The sequence below is a fragment of the Vicia villosa genome, unplaced genomic scaffold, assembly GCF_029867415.1.
Source record: "Vicia villosa cultivar HV-30 ecotype Madison, WI unplaced genomic scaffold, Vvil1.0 ctg.001112F_1_1_1, whole genome shotgun sequence".
In the NCBI taxonomy this organism is placed as follows: domain Eukaryota; kingdom Viridiplantae; phylum Streptophyta; class Magnoliopsida; order Fabales; family Fabaceae; genus Vicia; species Vicia villosa.
In genome coordinates, this window is record NW_026705483.1 from 223640 (window position 1) to 233704 (window position 10065).

A 10065-nucleotide genomic window follows, 5' to 3' on the forward strand; every position below is an offset into this window, starting at 1 on the left:
AACCATTCATTACCACGACTAGCCTATAATCCCTATTAAAAAGGAATTAAATATAAAGTTATGCTCTATCATTATAACATGTGTGCATTTTCTTGCTTTTTTTCAATTTTATTTGTAATAAATAGCACTACTCTATATTCTTATACTTATTTTATTTATATTAGTATGATTAAATTACATTAATTTATTATTTTAAATAATATTTAGTAATTTAATTTAATCTATTTTTATTGTATTTCATTTGTTTCAACCATAATTGAGCGTTGACGTATTAATTTTAATATGGTATATATTACATAAAATCAAATATTTTATTGTGTTTTTATAATATTAATAAAAAAATATAATTTGTAATTTGAATATCGAAAAATCGGTTCAAATAAAATCGCATAAAATTAGATCAAACTCAATCGATTTTTTAACTAATTATTCAAAATCAAATCGAACCACAAATAAATTTATTTTTAAATCAAATAATTTATTTTTAAATCAATCTAAAAGGTATTGTGAACAATTCTCTTTTGTACCAAACTAAAACACAAATGTTTTTTTTGAACAAACTAAAACACAAATGTTATAATTATATTTTACACCGTCAACCAATTATAATCATGTTAAGTGTCAAATGTTAAGTGTCAAATCATATCATACTGTTATTTTTAAATGAATTATATAATATGATTAAATTATAAATTTTTATTGAATGAGAGTGTATAACTATTTTATACCGTTAGTACACTACCTTTTATCTCTATAATTATTATTCTTACCTCCAAATAGTAGGATTAATAAAAATCAATATGTTTATTGATTTTTTGTTGAGTACCAAGGGAGAACTTAACATAGAGAAAGAAGAATATGAATTTAGAATGAGAAGGAACTACCGGATAATAATATGAGTGTGGGTAAATTTATGAACCCCAAAAGTCAAAAGCATGTGTTGATTGATTAGAAGAGAGAAAAGAACAAGACCCTTTTTGTCCATATCGTGTTCTCTTTATGCAGTTCAATGATAAAATGTTTTCAGTTTTCACGTTATCAAAGGTGTCAGAATTTCCGGTTGTAGTAGTATTTCAACTCAGAGTCAGTCAAGGTATGAAAAAACTTTACTCGCCTCGCCTACTGACCATGTCCGTCACAGGAAACGAAAAATTAGAGACTACTCTCTTGAGAAATGGGACAGCGTGCGTGATTCCCTCGTAACGGTGCTCAAGATTCATACTTGTACAGTGTACTCTACTATACACAATGGGAAAATTCGTACGCAACACAATTAGTATTGTTTACATGAAATGGTCGTTTTCATGAAAAAATTCTCTAAATTATGTTATTCTATCGGTTTCAAAATAAAAAAATTGTTTAATGAATAAAATTTATTTTAATATAAAAACTTTCTTTTTATATTTTAATATAAAATTTATTTTAGTAATAAAAAATCTTTTTTATATTCTAATATATAAACTTTTTTTTATAATTATATTATTTAAAAAATTAAGTTTATAAGTAATTATAAACATAAATATCAATTTAATACTAATAATATAACAAAATATTTTATATTTAAACAATTTTTTTTAAAAAATCATTTATTTGATCGAAAAATAAATATTAAACTTTTAAATTGTATCTAGTTTAAACTAGGGGTGTTCGCAGTGCGGTTTGGGCGGTTTTTACTTAAAAAATCATCTGAACTGCAAGAGAAAAAAGTGTGCGGTTTGGTTTGATTCGGTTGGCTTTTAGAAATAAAATCGAACCAAACCAAACCAAATCAATGCGGTTTAGATTGGTTCGGTTGGTTCGGTTTTCTTACAAAAATTTATTGAGCCATACATATACATATAGATGACAACATAATTTTGTATTTAGTCATTTATGCGTTATCAATTAACAACGAAATTCATCATATTTGGATAACAACTCTCTATTTAATATACAAAAATAAGATTAGATAAAAATGGAATAAAAAATATAAAATAGTAGCATAAAACAGTATCAAAAACATTATAATAAAATAGAAAGAAGAAAAAAGATGAAAGATTAGAGAAGATGAAAAAAGAAAGAGTAGAAGAGAGAAGAGATTATATAAGAAGAGAAATATTAAAAACGTAATTGGAAGAGAGAACAATATAATAAAAATAGTAAGATGAAAAAGAAAGAACTTAAGAGATGAAAGTCTAGAAAAGAAGATGTGATATGTACCTCAAAAAGAAGATGAGAAGAAGGCGCAATATCGCTAGGAAAGATTTGAGAAGACTTAAACTGAAACCTTAAGTTTGGGGAAGAGAAAATCATTTGTAATCATAAAGGTAAGACATAATATGTTTGAGTTTGTGTTGGATATAGGTTAAGTGAAGTTTGGGGGTTGTAACATAATGGGGTTTGGTTTGGTTGGGTTCGGTTTGTAAAATTCAAACCGCAAACCGAACCGAACCTCGCGGTTTGTTAAAAAATGGCCCAAACACATCCGAACCAAATGCGGGTTTTTACGGTTTGGTTTGGTTTGGTTCGGTTTTGCGGTTTTCTATTGGGCCGGTTTGGTTTTGAACACCCCTAGTTTAAACTTCTTACTAATTCTTCAAAGGCTTGTCGTTTAATTTTATTTTGCTCTAGTTTTATTTTCCTCCTTCTCTCTAGCTTTTTCATTTAATCTTCCTTTTTTTTTCTCCCAAATTTAAACACCACCCTCTATCATATAATCTAATTGTTGATGTTTCTCTACATCACCTTTTCACCTCGTTGGGGTCGCACTGAACAATCTTTTTTTTTGGGTTATTGTCGTTGTTTTTTATGTTGTCCTTCAGATTTTTTTCTATTTTATATGTTCTTTTAGTTGGGTTGTTGTCGACGATTGGTTCAGTCTTTGTTGTTTTCAATGTTGTTTTCATGGTATGATTTGTCGCTGTTAGTGGTGATTTCTTACCTTTGATCTTTGGTTCCTTCCAAATCGGCTAAGATATGCACTTTTCAAGGTGTTTGGATTTTCGACACCACGCCAGTGGTTCTGTGTTGCTTAATACCTTGTCACCGATGTCTTGTTCAGTTTCTAAAAAGGTACTCGTTGCGGTCTGAGTTGATTAGGATCGAAAATGCTGTTAAGTTTATGTGATTTTAATCCACGTGGATTATTGGCTTGTGTATTGTCGTGTTAGTGGTCGATACATTCATCATTACATAATAGACGAGTTTAATTATCCAGGCTCGTCTTTATTTCATTTAGAATGCTTGCTTCTTTTTACACATGGTCTTTTGTAACTTGACTTTGAGCTCCTGTTTACGGTGATTTCCGGTAAATAACCGCTAGTCTTCCAAACTATAATAAATATGATTTGGTTACTCGCAGGATCGACTAGATTGATCCTAGGACATAGTCAAAAAGGTTGTTATTCATGATAGTTCGAATTATATCTATGGTTGGCTTGTCTCGAAATAAGAAATACTTAATCAAAGAAATAAAGATTAGCAATCACCTTGTTATACACGTAAATATAACATCAGCGAAGGGTAAAATAAAGATAAAATATAAGACAAAACTGTAAAGTGCAAGAATCTCAAAGTGTAGAAACTTAAATGCTTCGAAACTAAATAGAACGAAAATAAAGAGTGCAGGAATGTAAATGACAGAAAGTAAACGAAATGTAATAATATCAAAAGATACTTGAATAAAGAAAGATACAAATGTATTTAAAATGGTGTTGGTGCCATACGTACATTTCTCAGCAAAACTCGTTCTCTTAACACTTGATACTTGAGCAATATGTGAGTGATTTGTACAAAATGAACACACGGAATCCTAATACTAAGACCCTTATTTATACTAAATTTGACCCTAACGGTCCTACACTAATCTGATGCCACGTTACTCACGAGAATCCTTGGGATGCCATCTGTCTTTGTGCAGTTATATAAACTACTTCGAAATTCAAATCCTCCCGCCTGAATCCTCTTTCGACGCGTGGCAACGTAATCAGAATCGAGAATGCCACAAAAATACGCTAAGCTTCAGTACTTTACATATTTCGTAAAAACGTTTAAGTCCCAAAAGATGATTCTTTTCGAATTTAGCTTCAGTGCTAACTGTCTCCGTTCCAACTTAAACCATCATTCTCGAATATGGCCATCAGTAGCCATTTTTTGATCTCAAAGATGGTCATCAGTAACCATCTTCCTTCGAATTTCAAACCTTCGAAGGATATTCTTCCCAAACGAAATCTTCAGCTAACAAATTTCCCCCAATAAATGCCTGTTTCGAAAACAAGAGAAATAGGCGTTTCTTGTTATAACGAGATTTCGTTTTACTTACTTCTTAGAGTTCCAAGACTATTGACTGACGTCATAATCATTTATGACTCTGTTTCCAAAACGTCTTGTCATTTTCAAAGATTTCTTCTCATAACTTACATTCCCACGTTCTGGTCTTACTTCATGATCATTACTCCTATATACTAGGAGTAAAGCTAATAATTATTCGACCGCCGTTGGATTAAATCAACGCCTGCCGCGTGTCTCTCGGCTTTTACCCAAAAGATTTGAAAGGGTTTCCGTTAAACCTTTAAATACTTGAACTTCTACCTTCATATAACTTTCACTTCTATCTCCTCATTCTCTCCACAGAAAAGAACATCTTCGGTTACATTCAAACCCATATCCCAAACCAAACTTATTCATGGCGTCTTCTTCAAATGTTCTTCAACCCGTTCTAAAACTTCAAAATCCTATGTGGACAGGGAATCAAGAACATCTTCCAGACCCAAATGACGCAGAGGCGCGCGCTATCTACGCTTCTCAGGTAATCATCCCTTTTGAACTTTCTGGAAAAACTCATGCTTTCATGGGTCCGTTACCAAGAGGAAATAACCCCTCTTTGAGTAAATTCTTCCCTGCCTATTACAAAACTAGGCCCTTAGTTAGCAAGAATAAGATAGATGATGAAGGTCACTCAGTCTCAGCTAACCCTGATAGCCCAAAAGAGACCTCAACTGAAACTCCTTTGGCCTTAGAGAAAATTAGGTTAAACTATGTAACCAATTTTGTGAAAGTCTTTAGGTCAATCCCATTAGCAAAGGATCCTGAACTGTATTATGCTTGGCTAACGAAGGTAGAAAAGCAAAAAGCGCCTTTCTGGACACAACTAGGGATTTATGATTTAATCCAATTATCCAAAACAGGTTTAGAATATAACCAAACCATGTTAGTAGCGTCAGTTTACTTCTGGGATGCTTCTCACAATACTTTTCACCTTCCATGCGGGATGGTTACCCCTACCCTCTTCGATGTAGCTGCCATTACAGGGCTTCGACCAACTGGGGAAACCTTCGACCCTAATTTCATGGATACTGACACTATCAATTTTAATGAAGCAACAGTCACCTATACTGCCTTCATTCAACAATACCAAAACGAAACGGACCCAGACGTTTCTGACGAAGAACACATAGCATTCCTAGCACTTTGGCTCTCGAGATGCGTCTTTTGCTCTAGGTCCATACAAGTAGGAAAAAGATATCTTTGCATGGCTAACCAGCTAAATGCTGGGATAAAGTTAAACCTAGGCCAGTTAATTCTAGGATTTCTTTATGAAAATCTCGGTGAGGCAACAAACCTTGTTAAGAACTACAAAACAGGATCTCTTCTTTTTGCTGGTCCTTTCTGGATGTTGCAACTATGGCTTAATGCCACTTTCGAGGCTCACCTCCCATATAAAAATGTTGTGGACAAAGGAAGTGCAGCCATAAAGGATCGAACAGTGGAAGGAACCAGATTGGCTTACCTAACTCCAAAGGAAGAAAGTGGCAAACTTCGTGAAACCTTCCTGGCATTCATAATGATGTTCGCTGAACGTCATCAATTCACTCCTTCGATGGCTCCATTCGTACAACGTAAGGTGGGTCCCGAATGATTTACTCGAGAGTTTCCAGCAACATCTCTTGATCAACAAGCTGAATCTATGGCCATCTGGGAAGCTTTCCTCACCCCAAAGCTGTTATATCACCAACTTCGATCTCCAAAAAGTCATTGTTGTCTCCTTTGCTATCAACCAAATCTGGTTTCAAGACAATTTGGGCTAGTTCAACTCAAACCAAAGTGTTTGTATGACAAAAGGAATCACATGTGTCTACACACTTCGCATCTGGCAGAAGATGAATATGAATCAAAAATCTCCCGATATGCTGGCATCACCACTCTGTCTCCCGTTTCCTTCGAGCCTGCTTTTTATTCTACCATAGATTTTCATCAATGGTGGACAGAATACTATTCTGCGCAAATCTTCGATGCTGAAAGCCTTACTCAGGAACTAACTGCAGCTTTTGCTGATGTGCAGGAGAATTTCCAGAAAGGTACTTCAACTCATATTAAAGAAATTCAAGCATTTCAAAAGTTCTTTGAAACTATCTACAGGCCTGATGACCTTAGTCGGACCGTTCGTGAGGCCGCAGTTACTTTACGTGAAAAGTTTTCTGCTAAACTGGATAAGTTGAAATTGCCTACGTTTGTTCGACCTGAACTACGTTATAAAGTGGCTTTTGAACTTCATCCTCCAAAATTTCCTCCACTTCCTAGTGCTGATTTTGGGGTGGCCTTAAGTCCTCCTTTTCCAGACTGGTTTGTGTGTGGGAATCTCATAAAAATTCTTCAGGAAGAATCTAAAAAACGCGCTGAACGAGTGGTCCCGACTAAGCATACCTTGGATACTTTCAAAGGACATCTTCATATAGATCTTGAGCGCGTTCGCATTTTGACTCCAATAAGGTTGGGGTTTAAACAATCCTTCGACTGATTTTTTCTTTTTCATTGAAATACTGATTTATATTTTGTTCGCAGCTGTCGCTCGAAAGAGACAAATCAAGGAAGCCCCTGTACAAAAGGGTTCTGGAACTTCGAGGAACACCAGGGCGAGTGGGAGTGATTCTGTCACCACTGGCAAGAAACCTACGGTACATGGATACCTTATATCTTAGCTTGTGAAATTTAAGGAATGTCAGTCACTTGGTTTTAATATGTACTTCAGAGCTCGAAACCTCCAGCGCCTTCGAAGCGAAAAGTCCCTCCAACAGCCGACTCAGAAGATGAAGATAAATCTCCTCCTCGTACCAGACAAACGATAAAGAAGAGACAGAAAGCTGCCACCCCTTCAGCCAAATGAAAGGAATCTGGGACTTCGAAGCTCACCTCTTCGAGTGACAAGGTATCTTCTGAGGACTCACCCTTGAAGGCTACTAGCACTATCCCCATTGTGGAGAGTCATAACTCCAGTCCAGACAACATTCCGACCAAGGTATTTTGGGTTTCACAATTTAACCATTTCTTTACACTCTAATTCTAATGATTAAATTCATATTTTACCTTGTAAATGTAGGATGATGTTGGTACCGCTACTTCTGATCTCAAAGCCTCAAGTTTACATATTGACCTTGACAAATTTCGAGGTAAATGTCCGCTCTTTCGAATGACAGATGAATTTTCTCCCTTTCTCGTTTTAATCGATCCTGACTGTCCATCACAGGTGTTTCTCAACACGAATCTCATGTGCTTTCTCCCGTTCTCGAAGACACTCAACCTCTTGCAACCATCATTCCGACTGCGTCTGCTGAAGAAAGCCATTCAAATGATGAGTCTCCACCCATCCATCAAGATGAAACTATGGAGGAAAATCCGCAAAGTTCGAATAGTGGTAACGCAGCTGGACAACCAACTGGCAGCGAAGACACTATATCTGAACAAGATGCTGCAGAAGAATCTTCCAAACTGGCTACACCTGGTTCTAATGAAACTTCGAACCTTGGGACTACAGTCACTCTTGTGACTACTTCGAAGCAAGCCCCTGCGATGCCTACTCCCTCAGAACTAGAGCAACTCAAGAAAATAGATCCTGTGAGCTTCCTCAAAACCATGATGAGTATTGATAGCGCTTCGTCCCTTGGAACTCCTTCGAATGTCTTGGCAGGTGCTGGTGACAAGGATGATATTCCTAAACTCCTTCATCAGATAAGGGAGAGGTTCTTTGAAACCAACCTCGTCGAAGCTCTCAGCAAAGATTCCACCAAATATTATGGTCTAAACAACCTTCTGAAGAAAGTGAACTTACTTCTTGTTCCAGTGGAAGTCTCAGAAGTAATTGTTTTATTGAGTTCTCTGATTGAACAACTCCAATCTAATCTCCTTCAAAAACGGGATATTGACGGACAACTCACAGCAAAAATGACTTCTCACATTTCTTCATGGGAAGCTGCTAACAATGCAACGAAGAAGGCTGACACCCTTAAGCTCGAGCGTTCGAAGAACCAGCGAGAATATGAAGAGTGTGAGACAAATATCAAAGCCTGGAAAAAATAAATTGAGCAACTCAAAGGGAAGATAAAGGATGCCCAGTCTCGTCAGGTAGAAATCCAAAAAACCAATCAAGACGAATTAACTGAAGTGGCGCAGTCGGGGATTCAACACTTCGAGACGGCACAGAAGCTAGTGCCAGAGATCGAAGAACTGAAAAGACAACAGGCATTGATCGAATGTCACATGTCCTTATGGGAGATGCAATACTCGAAGATAAAAGATAATCTTCCCATGGATTTTAATTAGTTGCTTCGAACCTTGTACTCCCTTTTGTGCTGCATACTTATTCTGTTTTGTAATCAAATTTCTCCAAGAATATATATATATGTGCAACTTTATCTTTCAATCTCTCCACATATTTTATTTTGCAGTTGTCATAAGTAATGCCCTAGCAATTCTCTAAAACTTGCCAAAATATACTTTTTCACTGTCATAGTAATTTTAATAAATGTAACCACGTGACATGATTACCCTTCGCAGCCCTTTGAGCCTAGACTTGACGTTTCTACTACCCTTAGCCGTAACCATCATTGAAAGATGACGTCACCTTTTTCAAAACGTCTATTTGAGACGTGCGTGCATTAGTTCTCATCATGATTACACTTCAACTTCCAAGGGCGGGAAACGGCGGAAGCTATAACTTCTCTTTGGAATACCAAACGCAGTCCAATCAAACATTAAAAATGAACCGTTCCTTTACTGCCAACTTATTCTATATAAAGGGTTGGCATTCCACTTCTTCCTTCACACTTTCTTCAAACTCTTGCCCAAAATTTCGTTTCCTCTTGCATTCTCTCAAATACAGAGTCAGATAAAACCTTTTCCAACCTTTCTTCCCCAAATGGCACTACCCCTAACTCATGCTAACATCAGGGCTTGCATCAAGAAAGAATTCAAACTCTCTGAAGAAGAACTTGATGAAAACTTTATAAGTATCAGCGCCCTCTTTGCTAACCAAGAGCTTGAGTTTTACCATGAAATCCTGGAGGGATCTGTTTATCCCAATATGTTAGCGGACTTTTGGATGTTTGCGTCTCTGCGCATAGATCCGGAAGGCAGAACCACTATCGTCTCTGAGGTTCGAAGGGCCCATATTACTATCACTCCCTCCACCATCTCCAACCTGCTGAGATGCAATAACTCTGGAGAGACTTTTGATGACAATACCTTCAACATGACCACCCATCTTACGTTGAGGACTCTTATGGACAATGATCCTTTCAGCGCCAAGGTCATTAGGGTTTGGCACCAACTCCTCGTGGGCAACTTTCGTCCACGAAACCATGATCAAAATAGCATCATGGTGGAGGATTTGGAGTTTATACTCTGTGCCCTCCGTGGGAAGAAAATTAACTTTCCTCTGATGATCTTCAAAGGACTTGTTGAAGCAGTTTTTATGGCTGCTGCTCGGCAAGGTGTAGTAACATGTCTTCCATATGGAAGATTCTTGTCCTACATGTTCCTTAAAAAGGGGATAGTGAGAAGGATGCGTAGATCTGGATCCTTGGACATGTTTGAGGCGGAAAGCTTGCCCCTGCTGTCCCTAGAGGGTTTAGATAAAAGGATCAACTAGGAGGTGGGTTGTTTTAGGCTTCATGTTTTGAATTTTGTAATCGTCAATGTTCTTGGGAACCACCTTCTCTGTAACGAATGTACTCCTTTGATATTAATGAAAAATATTTTGACGTTTCTTTGTCTTCTTACTGTATTTACCATGCATGTTTGTTTGAACATACA